At 40.3% G+C, this 19,961-nt stretch overlaps 1 pseudogene; it reads left to right on the plus strand.

Annotated features, from left to right (window-relative positions):
• Nucleotides 1-17,777: 17,777 nt before the first annotated feature.
• LOC100398120 (heat shock cognate 71 kDa protein-like) lies at nt 17,778-19,741 on the plus strand (annotated as a pseudogene).
• Nucleotides 19,742-19,961: the final 220 nt, after the last annotated feature.

A 19,961-nucleotide genomic window follows, 5' to 3' on the forward strand; every position in this document is an offset into this window, starting at 1 on the left:
TCCCAGGCAGCAACGTTGTTTCAGCCTGCGCATTGGGTCACCGCACAGGAAATCACACAGATCCTGCTGCCCTTTCAGCAGGCGACTGGAACACCTGGGAGAGAGTCAACCATTCAACTCAAAAAAAAAAAAGTGCTCTGAGGCAGGGAGCTAGGTGATCAGGCTCAGCGGGTCCCACGCCCACAAAAACAAACAAAACAGCAATTGGAAATGCTCGGGGTTGAGGGTTTCACAGCAAGCACAGCTAAAACCAGGATGACCCAGCTCTGTGGGGGAGGGGGGTCTACCATTGCTGAGGCACTCCACCCCTACAGAGGTAGTCTGCCATTGCTGACGCAGCCTGCCATTGCTGAGGCAAACCACCATTGCCGAGGCAACCCACCATAACAGAGAGAGTCCGCCATTACAGAGGCAGGCCAACATTGCTGAGGCAGTTCTAATAACACCCATATAAAGAGAACTGCAGGGAAATACACACAGCAGCAGGGCAGAGCCAGCAGCAGGGCGGAACCCAAAGCAGCTCAATAAAGCCCCTGCAGGTAGTGACTAGGCGGCCCCCTTGCTGGGCAGGACAGCTGTGGGGAAAAAATTTAAAAAGGCAGCAATGTAATGGATACTCATAAATAAAGCCCTAACTCCCCGGGACAGAACACCTGGGGACAAAAAGGGGCTTTATGAGTTCTGCTGCAGCAGACTTAAACGTACCTGCCTAGCAGCTCTGAATGGACAATGGAGCTCACAGCTCAGCACTTGAGCTCCTATAAAGAACAAACTGTCTCCTCAAGCAGCTCCCTGACCCCCGTATATCCAAAGAGTCACCTCAAAAAAGACTGATCAGACTGACATTTGGTGGGCATCATTCTGGGACAAGGATAGCAGAAAAAGAAACTGGTAGCAACCCTTACTGTTCTGCAGCTGCTGCAGGTGATCCCCAGGCAAGCAGGGCCTGGAGTGGACCTCAGCAATCCTACAGCAGAGGGGCCAGTCTGTTAGAAGGAAAACTAAGAAACAGAAATAACTTCATCATCAACAATCTAGACGTCCACTCAGAGACTCAATCTGAAAATCAGCAACTACACAGATAAATACAAAACGTTGGAAAGACACCAGCGAAAAAAGGAGGAAAACACCTGAAACCAGAACACCTCACCTCCTACAAGGGATTACAACTCCTCACCAGCAAGGGAACAAAGCTGGATGGAGAATGAGTGTGATGAAATGATGGAATCAGACTTTAGAAGGTGAATAATAAGAAACTTCTGTGAGCTAAAAGAACACGTTCAAACTCAATGCAAAGAAACTAAGAACCTTGAAAAAAGATTTGATGAAATGATAACAATGGACAACTTAAAGAGTAATATGAGTGAATTGATGGAGCTGGAAAACACAACACGAGAACTTCACAAAGCATGCACAAGTTTCAACAGCTGAATTGACCGAGCAGAAGAAAAGATATCAGAGGTCGAAGATCAACTAAATGAAATAAAAAGAGAAGGCAAGATTAGAGAAAAAAGCACAAAAAGGAATGAACAAAGTCTCCAAGAAATGAGGGACTACATGAAGAGACCTAATCTACGTTTGATAGGTGTACCTGAATGTGATGAACAGAATGAATCCAAGCTGGAAAATACTGTTAAGGATATTATCCAGGAAAACTTCCCAAACCTAGCAAGGCAGGCCAATATTCAAATCCAGGAAATACAGAGAACACCACAAAGATATTCCTCAAGAAGAGCAACCCCAGCTGGGCGTGGTGGCTCATGCCTGTAATCCCAGCACTTTGTGAGACCAAGGCGGGTGGATCATGAGGTCGAGAGATCGAGACCATCCTGGTCAACATGGTGAAACCCCGTCTCTACTAAAAATACCAAAAAAATTAGCTGGGCATGGTGGCATGTGCCTGTAATCCCAGCTACTCGGGAGGCTGAGACAGGAAAATTGCCTGAACCCAGGGGGCGGAGGTTGTAGTGAGACGAGATTGCACCATTGCACTCCAGCCTGGGTAACAAGAGCGAAACTCTGTCTCAAAAAAAAGAAGAGCAAGCCCTTGGGAGGCCGAGGCAGGTGGATCACAAGGTCAGCAGCTCGGATCCATCCTGGTCAACATGGTGAAACCCCGTCTCTACTAAAAATACAAAAAATTAGCTGGGCACGGTGGTGCGTGCCTGTAATCCCAGCTACTCTGGAGGCTGAGGCAGGAGAATTGCCTGAACCCAGGAGGCAGAGGTTGTGGTGAGCCGAGATTGCGCCATTGCACTCCAGCCTGGGTAACAAGAGTGAAACTCCGTCTCAAAAAAAAAAAAAAAAAAAAAAAAAAGAAGAGCAACCCCAAGGCACATAATCCTCAGATTCACCAGGGTTGAAATGAAGGAGAAAATGCTAAGGGCAGCCAGAGAGAAAGGTCGGTTACCCACAAAGGGAAGCCTATTGGACTCACAGCAGATCTCTCGGCAGAACCCCTACAAGCCATAAGAGAGTGAGGGCCAATATTCAATATTCTTAAAGAAAAGAACTTTCAACCCAGAATTTCATATCCAGCCTAACTAAGCTTCATAAGTGAAGGAAAAATAAAATCCTTTGGGAACAAGCAAGTAATCAGAGATTTTTGTCACCACCAGGCCTGCTTTACAAGAGTTCCTGGAAGCGGCACTACACATAGAAAGGAACAACCAGTACCAGCCACTCCAAAAACATACCAAATGCTAAAGAGCATCAACAAAACAAAGAATCTGCATCAACTAATGAGCAAAACAGCGAGCTAGCATCAAAATGGCAGTATCAAATTCACAAATAACAATATTAACCCTAAATGTAAATGGACTGAATGCACCAATCAAAACACACAGACTGGCAAATTGGATAAAAATCCAAAACCCATCAGTGTGCTGTATCCAGGAAACCCATCTCACATGCAAGGATACACAAAGGCTCAAAATAAAGGGATGGAGGAAGATTTACCAAGCTAATGGAAAGCAAAAAAAAGCAGGAGTTGCAATTCTCATCTCTGATGAAGTAGACTTTAAAGCAACAAAGATCAAAAGAGACAAAGAAGGACATTACATAATGGTAAAAGGATTTACCAAAACAAGAAGAGCTAACGATCCAAAATATATATGGACCCAATACAGGAGCACCCAGATATATAAGGCAAGTTCTTAATGACTTACAAAAAGACTTAGACTCCCACACAATAATAGTGGGAGAATTTAACACTTCACTGTCAATATTAGACAGATCAACCAGACAGAAAATTAACAAGGATATCCAGGGCTTGAACTCAGACCTGGAACAAGCAAACCTGAAAGACATTTACAGAACTCTCCACCCCAAATCCACAGAATATACATTCTTCTCAGCACCACATCACACCTACTTGAAAATTGACCACATAATTGGAAGTAAAGCACTCCTCAGCAAATGAAAAAGAACTGAAGTCATAACAAACAGTCTCTCAGACCACAATGCAATCAAGTTAGTACTCAGAATTCAGAAAATAACTCAGAACCATACAGCTTCATGGAAACTGACCAACTGGTTCTTGAATGTCAACTGGATAAACAATGAAATGAAGGCAGAAATAAAGAAGTTCTTCGAAACCAACAAGAACGAAGACACAACATGCCAGAATCTCTGGGGCACATTTACAGCAGTCTCCAGAGGAAAATATATAGCAATAAGTGCCCATATAAGAAGAGTGGAGAGATCCAAAATTGACACCCTATCATCAAAATTGAAAGAGCTAGAGGAGCAAGATCAAAAAAACTCAAAACCTAGCAAAAGACAAGAAATAACTAAGATCAGAACTGAACTGAAGGAGATAGAGACACGAAAAACCCTTCAAATAATCAATAAATCCAACGGCTGGTTTTTTGAAAAGATCAACAAAATAGACAGACCACTAGCCAGATTGATAAAAAAGAAAAGAGAGAATAACCAAATAGATGCAATAAAAAACAATAAAGGGGAAATCACCACATATTCCACACAAATTCAAACCATCATCAGAGAATATTACAAACAACTCTATGCACATAAACTAGTAAACCTGGAAGAAATGGATAAATACCTGGACACTTGTGTCCTCCCAAGCCTAAACCAGGAGGAAGTCAAAACTATGAATAGACCAATAACAAGATCTGAAGTCAAGACAGCAATTAAGAGCCTACCACACAATAAAAGCCCAGGTCCAGATGGGTTCACAGCCGAATTCTACCAGACACACAAAGAGGAACTGTTACCATTCCTTCTGAAACTATTCCAAATAATCCAAAAAGAGGGAATGCTTCCCAAATCATTTTATGAGACCAACATCATCCTGATACCAAAACCCGGCAGAGACTGAACAAGAAAAGAAAACTTTAGGCCAATATCCATGATGAACATAGATGCAAAAATCTTCAATAAAATACTGGCAAGCCGATTGCAACAGCACTTCAAAAAGCTTATCCACCATGATCAAGTAGGATTCATCCCGGGGTTGCAAGCCTGGTTCAACATACGCAAGTTTATAAACGTTATTCACCACATAAACAGAACCAAAGACAAAAACCACATGATTATCTCAATAGATGCAGAGAAGGCCTTTGACAAAATTCAACAGCCCTTTATGCTAAAAACCCTCAATAAAGTCGGTATTGATGAAACATATCTCAAAATAATAAAAGCTATTTATGACAAACCAAGAGCCAACATTATACTGAATGGCCAAAAACTGGAAGCATTCCATTTGAAAGCCGGCACTAGACAAGGATGCCCTCTTTCACCACTTCTATTCAATATAGTACTGGAAGTTCTAGCCAGAGCAATCAGGCAAAAAAAAAAAAAGAAATAAAGGGTTTTCAAATAGGAAAGTCAAATTGTCTCTATTTGTGGAAAACATGATTGTATATCTAGAAGACCCCATCATCTCAGCCTAAAAACTCCTGAAACTGATAACCAACTTCAGCAAAGCCTCAGGATACAAAATCAATGTGCAAAAATCACAAGCATTCCTATACACCAATAACAGATTCAAAGAGAGCCAGATCAAGAACGAACTGCCATTCACAATTGCTACAAAGGGAGTAAAATACCTAGTAATGCAACTAACAAGGAACATAAGGGACCTCTTCATGGAGAACTACAAACCACTGCTCAACGAAATAACAGAGGACACAAACAGATGGAGAAACATTCCATGTTCATGGTTAGGAAGAATTAATATCATGAAAATGGCCATACTGCCCAAAGTAATTTACAGATTCAACACTATCCCCATCAAGCTACCAATGACCTTCCTCACAGAACTGAAAAAAACCACCTTAAACTTCATATGGAAACAAAAGAGAGCCCGCATAGCCAAGTCACTTCTAAGCAAAAAGAACACAGCAGGAGGCATCACACTACCGGACTTCAAACTATACTACAAGGCTACAGTAATCAAAACAGCATGGTACTGGTACCAAAACAGAGATATAGACCAATGGAACAGAACAGAGGCATCGGAGGCAACACAACATATCTACAACCATACAGTCTTGGATAAACCTGACAAAAACAAGCAATGGGGAAAGGATTCCCTGTTTAATAAATGGTGTTGGGACAACTGGCTAGCCATATGCAAAAAGCAAAAAGTGGACCCCTTCCTGACACCTTACACTAAAATTAACTCCAGATGGATTAAAGACTTAAACATAAGACCTGGCACCTAGAAGAAAATCTAGGCAAAACCATTCAGGACATAGGAGTAGGCAGGGACTTCATGACCAAAACACCAAAAGCATTGGCAACAAAAGCCAAAATAGACAAATGGGACCTAATCAAACTCCACAGCTTCTGCACAGCAAAAGAAACAGTCACTAGAGTGAATCGGCAACCAACAGAATGGGAAAAAATTTTTGCAGTTTACCCATCTGACAAAGGGCTGATATCCAGAATTTACAAAGAACACAAACAGATTTACAGGAAAAAAACAAACAAGCCCATTCAAAAATGGGCAAAGGATATGAACAGACACTTTACAAAAGAAGACATACATGAGGCCAACAAACATATAAAAAAATGCTCATCATCACTGGTCTTTAGAGAAATGCAAATCAAAACCACAATGAGATACCATCTCACGCCAGTTAGAATGGCGATCATTAAAAAATCTGGAGACAGCAGATGCTGGAGAGGATGCGGAGAAATAGGAACACTTTTACACTGCTGGTGGGAGTATAACTTAGTTCAACCATCATGGAAGACAGTGTGGCGATTCCTCAAGGACCTAGAAATAGAAATTTCATTTGACCCAGCAATCCCATTACTGGGTATATATCCAAAGGACTATAAATCGTTCTACTATAGGGACACATGCACACGAATGTTCATTGCAGCACTGTTTACAATAGCAAATAACTGGAATCAACCCATATGCCCATTGAATATAGACTTGACAGGGAAAATGTGGCACATATGCACCGTGGAATATTATGCAGCCATCAAAAACGATGAGTTCGTGTCCTTTGTAGGGACATGGATGAACCTGGAGAACATCATTCTCAGCAAACTGACACAAGAATAGAAAATGAAATACCGCATGTTCTCACTCATAGGTGGGTGATGAACAATGAGAACACATGGACACAGGGAGGGGAGCACTACACACTGGGTCTATTGGGGGGAATAGGGGAGGGAAAGCAGATGGGGGGGAGTTGGGGAGGGATAGCATGGGGAGAAAAGCCAGATGTGGGTGAAGGGGAGGAAGGCAGCAAATCACACTGCCACATGTATACCTATGCAACTATATTGCACGTTCTGCACATGTACCCCAAAACCTAAAATGCAATAAAAAAGATATTATTATTCTAAAACTATCTACACGGAATATGGCTTCAAAGTATATAAAGTGAAAAGCCCGACAAAACTAAAAAGAGAAATTGACAACTATCCAATTGTAGAGGAATAACAACACACTTATCTTAATAGCTGATAGAACAGGCAGACAAAAAAATCAGCATACATATAAAATTTCTGAAGAGCAGAATGAACAAACTTGATGTAGTAGCATTCGTTTATAGAGCACTGCATGCAAAGAAATCAGAGTCCACATTTTTCATGTCACATAGAGTATGTATCAAAATTAATTATATGAAGAAAACCTCAACAAATTTTAAAATATTGAAATCATTCAGAATGTTTTTTAACCAAAATAGAATTAAAATAGAAATTAACAACAGAAAAAGGAAAAGAAACTCAACTGAATGAAAATTATATAGTACACACAAAACAACTATCACCAATGGGTCATGTTGGTTTAAGTATAAGTTCAAGTCTTTAACTCTTTAATATTCTTCGAGTCTGTTTTATAACAATGTGATTCTGGGGTCAGCCTGCGACTTTCACGATGTTTACACACAGGATTAGGAGATCTCCTTCTACAGCTCTCTACTCTCTGTGAATTATCCTTCACCTGGGTTTCTTTCCCTAATTTTCCTAGCCAGCAAGGCAGCACCATATCTACCTGAGTTTTAGCTGCCTTAACTTCCCCGTCTCACTGAACAACTGATGCCTGCTCTCAGGTCAAAGTCACAAAAACAAAAATAGCACAAAAGTCATGCCCATGCCCATTATTTCAAGTTTCAGTTCTCCTTCACAGTTTGCCCATCTGTACTTTTTCCCTCAGTATTCTCATGTAGTTATCTTAGTATTTTGTCCAGAGTGAAGTTAGCAGTGGGAGAGTTGATCTACTGGAGGCTTTATGGAAGAAAAAAAAAAACAGTTCACCCAGAATTCTACATATAATAAAAACATCCTTCAGGAATGAAGGTGAAACACAGTTTCAGAAAAAGAAAAACTAGGAAAACACAGTACTGTGTTCTTTAGACTGAAGGGAAATAGTATCAGAGAGAGGCTTTGAATTTTTAATGAAAATCACTAAAAATGATTTAGTTCTTAAATTCTTTAAAATATACGTTATTGTTTGAAGAAAAAGCATAGCATTATGTTGTGTGGTTTTCCATGTAGGTAGATGTAGTACATATGATAATTAAACATAAAGCATGACAGTAGGGGTTAAAGGGACCTATAGGATTTAAAGGTTTCTACATTTTACATAAAATGATACAACATTCATTCTAAACAATCTAGTAAAGTTTAGCTATATATATATACACACACACAAACACACACACATATATTGTATTTGCTACAATTATATATATAATATACATACATTTTATATATATTATATTTGCTACTATATATGTATTGTATTTGCTAGTGCAACCACTGAAAATAGTGTGAGGGTAGTGTTAATAGGATATAACAAAGACTCAAAGAGACTGATCCATTTGCCCAAGGTCACATCACCACTAAGTGGCTGAGCTAAGATTTGAACCCACATTGTCTAAATCTAAAGCCCATGCTCTCTCTGTTCATGACTCCATGCAGCCTCTTCAAACTTCGAGTGTAATCAAATCCATAATCTTTGAGTTTCAATGCACTAAGTTGCAGAGCCATACCTTAATCCAAGAACTGAAACTCCACTATTTGTTTCCTAAGTATCAACCAGCTGGTGGGCAGACTATTGGTCAGCAGATATCCTCCTGATGCCCTGATGCATGACTTTATATGTGAACATGTGAGAAATCGCTCCTAACATTCTAGTCATAAAATATCATATATATATGTGTGTGTGTGTCTGTGTGTGTGTATATGTGTGTATATATATATATACATATACATACACCAACACACAGGCACATGTACATGCATGCATACATGCACATGCACACACCCACACCCACACAAATAGGCTCACAAGATTCTCCTCCATGAGATGAAGAAGAGTTCACAAAACATTTTCACACTCATTCTTTTATTTAATCCTCCCACCACTATCAGGAGGTATAAGGCCATAATCACTACCATTTTTATGGATGAATAAACTAGGGTCCAGAAAGGAGATGCATCTTATTCAAGGTCCCACACAATAAATGACAGAGCTCCAACTTGAACCCAGGTCTTCTGCCCCAACAGTCACTCTTAAGTTCACTAATATACCTACAATTTCCAGACTTGTCACTAAACATGTAAAAGAGAAGCTGTTCCAACTCACAAAAAAAGATCTTTGAAGAAAAAGACAGCTTCTAACTGTAATTTTTAAAATTACTCTTTTCCTGCTCTTTCCATTATAGTAAAATGCCTCCAACACATCACAGAGATAGTCAAGTAACCATCCATGCCCAGTGGTCCATTAGCAATTCAAGTTCAGGCAGGAAGCACACTCACACCTCTGCAGTGAACCAGTGGGATGGAGAAGAAGGCTCTGAACACACAGAGGTCTGGCCCCTGAACAGAGTGGTCAATTGTTCCCAATATTTAGCCAAAGGGCCATGGGGCCAATTTCCACAGGCCAAGGCAGCAACTCTCCTTAACATTTCAGAATTGAAAACTATGAGCAGCTGAGATTATGACAGCTGGCTCCAGGCCTCAAGCAAATTATGGGTAAAGGAGGCTATAGACTGGTAGAAGAGAGTTTAGAGGAAAATTGATAGGCAGGTGGAAGAAAATAAGGCAAAATTCTAATCATATGGCCTAGCTGGGGTGGTTCACCTCAGTCCTAATGAATATAGGCCCTGGGAATAAAAGGAGATCCAAGCCTTCCCTGATGGTACGGATGAGACATCTTAATATCCTCTCTGCCTCAGAGCTGGTTGGGGTAAGTATACAGGTTGGATCCTGGAGAAGGCAGAGACTGACAGTCACGGCTTTCCCTGAACAGAGACTGTTCAGTAGTTTATTGCACAGAGGAAAATAAGGTAGTCTCCGTGCAGACTCTGATGTATGGGAATGGAACAATTCTATGATCTACTGTTTTGCTCCTGTAACATAAGCTCATCTCTAAAAATCAGCACAATCATTTCTAAGACACCCATCCATCACTTCTTGTGCCTGCTTCTCTTGGAGAAGTGAAGAATGTTTTAGAGAACATCAACAGGGAGAATGCTGGAGTCTTTCTTTCCCCAAACTAGGCAAGCCCCAGAGAAAAGTAAAAGAGATGAGATTAAATTCTGCCAGCAAATGCCCTAGACATCATTCTTTGCATGAGTTTCTCTTGCCCAGCTCTACACAGGCTTGTTCTTTGGGCTTTTATTTTCTGAGTATACTGGCTTGTCTTGCTAACCATTTGACAGCCATTATTATTTCCCAGGTATATTGCAGCATGAGTGTTTATTTATTTTGTGGATGACTGAGCCAAATCTGGGAGGACAAGTCTAACACCATTTTTTCCTAATAGCTCAGTTGTTCCAATACCATTTTCTTCTTAACCTCCATAATACAGGGTACCTTATTTATTTTAGTATTCTTTGTGCATTTAACGACCACTCTCATTCCATAGGCATTGTGAATTAAAGTAACTACAGTTACCAACTCTTTTTATTCAAAAACTCTTTATGAGTTGACTGTAACTGTTTCTCCAATTATAATTGCTTCCTCTTAATAGGCCTCACTATTCAAGACTCTGAGTTACCTTGATCATAAAACTTCAATTTGGAAATTTCTCAAGACCATATTTTGAAGTGGCCTCTTTAACCCTGAGAGTGCATTTGAGAGCTGTGTCCACATTAAATTCTGAACCGTCTTTTTATCCCATGTTGCAGCCACAGAGATCAGACTGGTGGTTGACAGATTTAATCAGAGCATTTAATAATCTCGAGTTCCTGCCAGTAGATTGTATCACTTTATTTAAAAATGAACAAATCAGTTAGAAAAAAAGTTATTATAGTCCTTGGAAATTTTCAGTCACAATCAAAACTCACCGTAGTGGGAACTATGGATGGATCCACATAAATGACGGTTTAGTGCATGGTGGATATTACATCTATGGTGCAATATATGGGTGAGGCACAAAAGAACCTCAGTAATCTGGTCATACAATTACAGAAGGAAAGAAGGGTGGAGTTTTAAAAGAATGGGTTTCAGAGTCAGATAAAGCTGGATCTTAGTTCTGCCATTTCCTAGTTGTGACTTTGAGTAAGTTACCTCATGTGTTTGTGGCTCAATCTACTCATCAACAATGTGGGAAGAGCAAAAATATCAACTTCACAATGTTATAAGGATGAAGACAGTAAGGACACAAAGAACTCGAGAAAGGGCTCTGACAGATGAGCAAAGAAGCTCTGCTGATTAGAAATATCTTTATTATTCCCAGACTCTGCTGTCAGTTAATCACATATCCTGTATTCCAGTCAACCTCTACTACTTGAAAGGCAGGATATTGGTGGTGATGGTGGTGACAGTGATAGCAGTTACCCTTTATTGAGCTCTTTCTGTATACTGCTCTGTTAAGTACCTTACATGCTCTGTTTTACTTAGTTTCCCTTAATCCTAACAACCACTCTATGAGGTAAGTGCCAACATAGTAGCCAACCACAAGGGTTTTGCAATCAGAAAGATCTGGGTTTGAAGTACGGCTACCTTACTTAGAAGCTGTGTGACTTTGGACAAGCCATAGAACCTATTTTAGCAAACAGAGTATCAATTTCCCCATCTGTAGCAAAAAATATGCTTCTTATTTCATAGGTTATTGTGAGAATTTAAGGGGATAGTGTAAATAAATTTCCTGGCGCATAACAAGTGTTCAATGTTAGACTGCTTCCTTCTCTCCTTATAAGTTAATACAAAGAGGGCAAATGAATGAGTTTATATGTTACCTTATCATGCTTTAAATCTAAACATTACACCAAAATTCATAGGTAGAAAAATAGTAGAGAAATAAACTGAAAACCCAAGCCATCTTGGAAGAAAGCTGAAAGGATATTTAGCTTTTTCCAATATTACTCCTTTTTCCAAAATTATTCCACATTTTTATTTGAATGTAGTGTTATTTCTCAGTTTTATTCACTTGACACCTGCTTCGATAGTTCTTCATTGGGGTCATGTTTACCAAAATAAAGCATATTGTGACATCTGAATAAGCCATTTTAGAGGCTCTGTTTTGACCAAATATAGACAATATAGAGGTAAGGCAAGCAGAATCAGAAATCAATCTAGCAGCAAACTCCATCTTAATGGTAACACACATCAACAGTCAATTCCCAGAAACACTCTAACTGCTCTCTTACCAGCAAAAGACAGGTCTCCACTCTGTATAGAACTTTCACAAGCTGCCCCTACCACAACCTGCCACATGCTCAGTGTTCACAACTTCCCACCCTCACTCACTCTGTACCTTTTTCCTCACTCTTATTTTTTTCATCCACTGACCCTCAACCATTTCAACTCTAAATCACTCCCTCAGCTGGACAGATAATCTAGTCCATCCAGACCTGTTACTTTGGCTTCCTTCTGCTCAAACGATTTTATTGTCTCCCCCCAAGCACATGCTGGTAACTCAGAGTAAACTCTTCTTAAATTGATCTGGCTCCATAGAAACTTCAGCCCACACACTGCCACTGCCAGCAGCTTCCTAAACCTGTTCTACCACAGCCTTGTATGCAGCCCTGGATTGACAGGTGTAAAAGGAGGGATCAGCAACCCAACAATCATCCCTGCCAAAAACTTTAACTTGAAGGCAAATGGGATTCTCATGGAATAAACCTGGTACAGGAGTGGGGCAAAGAAGTTCTAAGAAAAGAAGGGCAGGGTCCCTGGCTAGGTCTCCATCCCCGGGCCTGTGCCCATGGACCTTGGTAATGACAGGCATTTCTGTTTTTGTGCCCAAATGTTGCATTTCAAGACCACCCTACCCTGCCACAACCTCATCCTGTGCCTATGAAAACCCTGAGACCCTAGCAGGCAGAGACACAAGCAGGTGGACATTTAGAGGAACACACTGGCAGAAGAACACACCAGCAGACAACAGCATGCCATCAACTGGCAGGGGTGGTCAGAGGAGAGCTTCCACCATTCAATAAAACCTTTCACTCATTCTCCAAGCCCACATGTGATCCAATTTTTTCCAGTACACCAAGGCAAGAACCTGGGATACAGAAAGCCCTCTGTCACTGAGATAAGGCAGAGGTTGAGCTGATAAACACAAGCTGCCTACAGACAGGAAAACTGGAAGAGAATAGTGTAACACACCCCCACTGGGGCTTCAGGAGCTGTAAACATTCACCCCTAGACACTGCCATGTGGTCAAAGCCCCACAGCCTGCCTATCTGCAAGCTCCCCTAGAGGTTTGAGTAGCGGGGCACTAAAGAAGCAAGCTACTCCCTCTGTTGCATGGGGAAAGGGGGCTGAAGCCAAGGAGCCACATGGTCTAACTCAGCGGGTCCCATCCCCATGGAGCCCAGCAAGCTAAGATCCACTGGCTTGAAATTCTTTATGCCAGCACAGAAGTCTGAAGTTGATCTGGATGCTCAGGCTTGTTAAGGGAGAGGCATTTGCCATTACTGAAGCTTAAGTAGGCAGTTTTCCCCTCACAGTGTAAGCAAAGCCACCAGGAATTTCGAACTGGGTGGAGCCCACCACAGCTCCTCAAAGCCTCTGTAGCCAGACTGCCTCTCTAGATACCACCTCTCTTGGCAGGGCATCTCTGAAAGAAAGTCAGCAACTTTAGTCAGGGACTTATAAAAAAACTCCCATCTCCCCAGGACATAGCACCTGGGGGAAGGGGCAGCTGTGGGCACAGCTTCAGCAGACTTAAATGTTCCTGTCTGCTGGCTCTGAAGAAAAGAGTGGATCTCCCAGCACAGCACTCGACTTCTGCTAAGGGACAGACTGCCTCCTCAAGTGGGTCCCTGAACTGGGAGACACTGCCCAGCAGGGATCAACAGACACCTCATACAGGAGAGCTCTGGCTGGCATCTGGCAAGTGCCCCTCTGGGATGTAGCTTCCAGAAGAAGCAGCTGGCAACAATCTTTGCTGTCCTACAGCCTCCACTGGTGATACCCAGCCAAACAGGGTCTGGAGTGGACCTCCAGCAAACTCCAGCAGACCTGCAGCAGAGGGGCCAATTGTTAGAAGGAAAACTAACAAAGAGAAAGGAATAGCATCAACATCAACAAAAAGAATATCCACACAAAAACCCCATCTGAAGGTCACCAACATAAAAGACCAAAGGTAGTTAAATCCACGAAGATTTACTTTGCGCTGGTAAAAAAAAAAACAGCACGAAAAGGCTGAGAATTCCAAAAACTAGAATGCTGCTTCTCCTCCAAAGGATCACAACTCCTTGTCACCAAGGGAACAAAACTGGATGGAGAATGAGTGACAAATTGACAGAAATAGGCCTCAGAAGGTGGGTAATTTCAAACTCCTCTGAGCTAAAGGAGCATCTTCTAACCCAATGCAAGGAAGTTAAGAACCTTGAAAAAAGGTTAGAGGAATTGCTAACCAGAATAACCAGTTTAGAGAAGAATATAAATGACCTGATGGAGCTGAAACACACAGCATGAGAACTTCATAAAGCATACACAAGCATCAATAGCCGAATTGATCAAGCAGAAGAAAGGATATCAGAGACTGAAGATCAACTTAATCAAATAAAGCACGAAGACAAAATTAGAGAAAAAAGAATGAAGAGGAATGAGCAAAGCCTCCAAAAAATATGGGACTATGTGAGTAAGACAAAAAATATGTTTGATCGGTATGCCTGAAAGTGATGGGGAGAATGGAACCAAGTTGGAAAACACTCTTCAGGATATTATCCAGGAGAACTTCCCCAACCCAGCAAGACAGGCCAACATTCCATTCAAATTCAAGAAATACAGAGAACACCACAAAGATACTCCTCGAGAAGAGTAACCCCAAGACACATAATCATCAGATTCGCCAAGGTTGACACGAACAAAAAAATGTTAAGGACAGCCAGAGAGAAAGGTTGGGTTACCCATAAAGGGAGGCCTATTAGACTAACAGGGTATCTCTCTGCAGAAACCCTACAAGCCAGAAAAGAGAAGGGGCTAATATTCAACATTCTTAAAGAAAAGAATTTGCAATGCAGACTTTCATATCCAGTTATATTAAGCCTCATAAGTGAAGGAGAAATAAAATCCTTTACAGACAACAAAATGCTGAGGGATTTTGTCACCACCAGGCCTGCCTTACAAGAGCTCCTGAAGGAAGCACTAAATATGGCAAGGAAAAACCAGCACCGGCCACTACAAAAACATACCAAATTGTAAAGACCATTGACACTATGAAGAAACTGCATCAACTAAGGGGCAAAACAACCAGCTAGCATCATAATAACAGAATCAAATTCACATGTCACAATATTAACCTTAAATGTAAATGGGCTAAATGTCCCAATTAAAATATACAGACTGGCAAATTGAATAAAAAGTCAAGACCCATCAGTGCACTGTATTCAGGAGACCCACTCAAATGCAAAGACACACATAGGCTCAAAATAAAGAAATGAAGGAATATTTAACAAGCAAATGGAAAGCAAAAAAAAGCAGAGGTTGCAATCCTAGTCTCTGAAAAACAGACTTTAAAACAACAAAGATCAAAAAAGACAAAGAAGGGCATTACATAACGGTAAAGGGATCAAAGCAACTAGAAGAGCTAACTATCCTAAATCTATATGCACCCATTACAGAAGCATCCAGATTCATAAAACTAGTTCTTAGAGACCTACAAAGAAACTTGGACTCCCATACAATAATAGTGGGAGAGTTTAACACCTCACTGTCAATATTAGACACCTTAACAGGACAGAAAATTAACAACGATATTCAGGATTTGAACTCAGCTCTAGACCAAGGGGACCTAAGATACATACAGAACTCTGACCCCCAAATCAACAGAATATACATTCTTCTCAGCACCACATCTAACTTATTACCACATAATTGGAAGTAAAATACTCCTCAGCAAATGCAAAATAACAGAAATCATAACAAACAATCTCTCAGACCACAGTGCAATCAAATTAGAACTCAGGATTAAGAAACTCCCTCAAAACCACACAACTACATGAAAACTGAAAAACCTGCTCCTGAATGACTACTGGGTAAATAACAAAATTAAGGCAGAAATAAAGAAGTTCTTTGAAACCAGTGAGAACAACAACACAACCTACCAGAATCCCTGGGACACAGCTAAAGCAGTGTTTAGAGGGAAATGTACTTAAGAAATGAAAAAAAGAAAATGAAGACTAATAAAAATGAAAGAGACTAAAGAGCCTGTGAGACAATAAAATAGATGCAACATTTATATCATCAGTGTCCCAGAGGGAGAAGAAAACAAAGTAGAGCCAAAGATATGATGCTAAAATTTTTAAATTTTGGCAAAAGACACAAACTTAAAGATTCAAAAAGTTCAATAAAACCCAAGTAGTATAAACACAAATAAATCCATACCGAAACACATCATAATTATGCTTCTGAAAAGTAAAATAAAAAAATTGAAAGCACTCAGTGGAAAATGACACATTACTTATTTGAATTTGAATGAGTATCAATTTCTGATCTAAAATCATGGAGACCTGAGGGAAGTGGCACAACATTTTTCAAGTACTGAAGAAGAAAGAAGGAACTATCAACCACAAATTATATGTTTGGTAAAATCAATCTTTAGGAGTGAAAGGGAAACAAAAACATTTTCAGACAAAGAATAATGAAAATAGTTTTTTGCCAAGAGACTTACGTTTCATGAATGGCTTTAAAAATTCTTCAAAAAGAAGCAAATAATAAAAGTAAAAAATTTGGAGCATTGAATAGAAAGATGGAATGAGCACAGGTTTGAATGTAAAGTGTCTAAGTGCACCAATCAAAAGACAGAAATTGACAGAGACATTTAAAAAATATGACTCAGCCAGATGGGTGGCACACGCCTTATAGTCCCAGCTACTCAGGAGGCTGAGGGAGAGTGATCACTTGAGGCCAGGAGTTTGAGAGCAGCCTGGGCAACAAAGCAAGACTCTACATGTAAAATAAATAAATAAAATATTGTAAAAGAACAAAAGTAGGATGAAAGTAAAAAATAAAAATAGAAAAACATATATCATGCAATAGATAATAAAACAAGAAAAACAGAAATTGCTACATTAATATCAAATCAAGTCAACAGAAGAGCAAAGAAAATTACTAGAAACAAAAAGGGACATAACAAACATAAATGGATCAATCTAATAGGGAATCATAATAATCTTAAATGGGTAAACACTAAATAACAGAGTTTTGAAATACATGAAGCTAAAACTGATAAAGTTGAAAGAATAAATAGGCAAATCCAAAATTATAGTGGGAACTTCAACACTGCCCACTCAGCAACTCATAGAAATGCTAGACATAATATTAGCAATACAGAAGATATGAATAGCACAATCAACCAACAGGATAGAATCAGTATATATACAATGCTTTCCTCAACAACAGCAGAATATACTTTTTTTTTCAAGAGCAACATAAGATTTACAAATACAGACCATATCCTGGGCCAGAAAGAAACTTCAACATATTGAAAAGAACTGAAATCATACAGTGTGTTTTCTGACAATAATGGAATCAAACTAGAAATCAATATCTGAAAGATAAAATGAAAATATCTAAATACATGACACTTAAACAACTAACTTTTTTAAAAGCCATGGGTTAAAGAGGAAGTCTCAAAGGAAATCAAAGAAAATACTGCACTGAATAAAATAAGAATAGGACATATCAGTTTTGTGAGATGAAGCTAAAGCAATACTGAGAAAGAAATTTAGAGCAGTTAATGCTCACATTAGGATGAGGAAAGGGAGGGAGGGAGAAAAGTGTTGAAAAACTATTGGGTACTATGGCTCATTGAACTCACCTGCAGTTCTCTGGGTTCCTGTGGCTTTCTTCATTGTTGGAGCCAGGCCTACATGCCAGCAACCATGTTGAAAGGACCAGCAGTTGGAATTGATCTTGGCACCACCTACTCTTCTGTAGGTGTTTTCCATCATGGAAAAGTAGATAATTGCCAGTGATCAGGGAAACTGAACCACTCCAAGCTATGTTGCCTTTATAGACAGTGAACAATTGATCAGTGATGCCACAAAGGACTCAGTTGTAATGAACACCACCAACATGATTTTTGATGCCAAATGTCTGATTGGACGCAGATTTGATGATGCTGTTGTCCAGTCTGATATGAAGCATTGGTGCTTCATGGTGGTGAATGATGCTGGCAGGCCCAAGGTCCAAGCAGAAGACAAGGGAGAGACCAAAATCTTCTATCCAGAGGAGGTATCCTCTATGGTTCTGACAAAGATGAAGGAAATTGCAGAAGCCTACCTTGGGAAGACTGTTACCAATGCTGTGGTCACAGTGCCAGCTTGCTTCAATGACTCTCAGCGTCAGGCTACCAAAGATGCTGGAACTATTACTGGTCTCAATGTACTTAGAATTATTAATGAGCCAACTGCTGCTGTTATTGCCTTATGGCTTAGACAAGAATTTTGTAGCAGAAAGAAACATGCTGACCTTTGACCTGGAAGGTGGCACTTTTGATGTGTCAATCCTCACTATTGAGAACGGAATCTTTGAGATCAAATCTATAGCCAGAGACACCCACTTGGGTGGAGAAGGTTTTGACAACCATATGGTCAACCATTTTATTGCTGAGTTCAAGCACAAGCATAAGAAGGACATCAGGGAGAACAAGAGAGCTATACTTGTTCTCTGTACTGCTTGTCAATGTGCTAAGCATACTCTCTCTTCCAGCAACCAGAACCATAGTGAGATCGATTCTCTCTATGAAGGAATCAACTTCTACACTTCCATTACCCGTGCTCAATTTAAAGAACTGAATGAACGCTAACCTGTTCCATGGCACCCTGGACCCCATAGAGAAAGCCCTTCAAGATGCCAAAGTAGACACGTCACAGATTCATGATATTGTCCTATTTGGTGGTTCTACTCATATCCCCAAGATTCAGAAGCTTCTCCAAGACTTCTTCAATGGAAAAGAATTGAATAAGAGCATCAACCCTGATGAAGCTGTTGCTTATGGTGCAGCTGTCCAGACCACCATCCTGTCTGAAGACAAGTCTGAAAATGTTCAAGATTTGCTGCTCTTGGGTGTCACTCCTCTTTCTCTTATGCTGAAACTGCTGCTGGAGTCATGACTGTCCTCATCAAGTGTAATACTACCATTCCAACCAAGCAGATACAGACCTTCACTACCTATTCTGACAACCAGCCTGGTGTGCTTGTTCAGGTTTATGAAGGTGAGTGTGCCATAACGAAGGATAGCAACCTGCTTGGCAAGTTTGAACTCACAGGCATACCTCCTGTACCCCAATGTGTTCCTCAGATTGAAGTCACTTTTGACATTGATGTCATTGGCATTAATGTCTCTGGTGTGGACAAAAGTACAGGAAAAGAGAACAAGATACTATTACTAATGACAAGGGCCATTTGAACAAGGAAGACATTGAATGTATGGTCCAGGAAGCTGAGAACAATGTGGAAGATGAGAAGCAGAGGGGCAAAGTGTCATCTAAGAATTCACTTGAGTCCTATGAATTCAACATGAAAGCAACTGTCGAAGATGGGAAATTTCAAGGCAAGATTAACGATGAGGACAAGCAGAAGATTCTGGACAAGTGTAATGAAATTATCAACTGGCTCGATAAGAATCAGATTGCCAAGAAGAAAGAATTTGAACATCAGCAGAAAGAGCTGGAGAAAGTCTGCAACTCCATAATCACCAAGCTGTACCAGAGTGCAGCTTGGTGATGATGCGTGTAGGAGGCATGCCAGGAGGGATGCCTGGGGGATTCTCTGATGGTAGAGCTCCTCCCTCTGGTTGTGCTTCCTCAGGGCCCACTATTGAAGAGGTTGATTAAGCCAACCCAAGTATAGATGTAGCCCTGTTCCACACATGTAAAACACTGAAGGACATAAATTTGTAGCAAATTCTGTGGCAGTTTTTAAAAGTTGAGCTGGTATAGTAAGTTACTAGGCATTCTCAGTACTTGAATATGGAACATATGCACAGGGAAGGAAATAACATTGCACTTTATAAACACTGCATTATAAGTGGAAAATGCAAAGTCTTAAAACCATTTAAAATT

This window comes from Callithrix jacchus, chromosome X (assembly GCF_049354715.1).
Source record: "Callithrix jacchus isolate 240 chromosome X, calJac240_pri, whole genome shotgun sequence".
Lineage (NCBI taxonomy): Eukaryota > Metazoa > Chordata > Mammalia > Primates > Cebidae > Callithrix > Callithrix jacchus.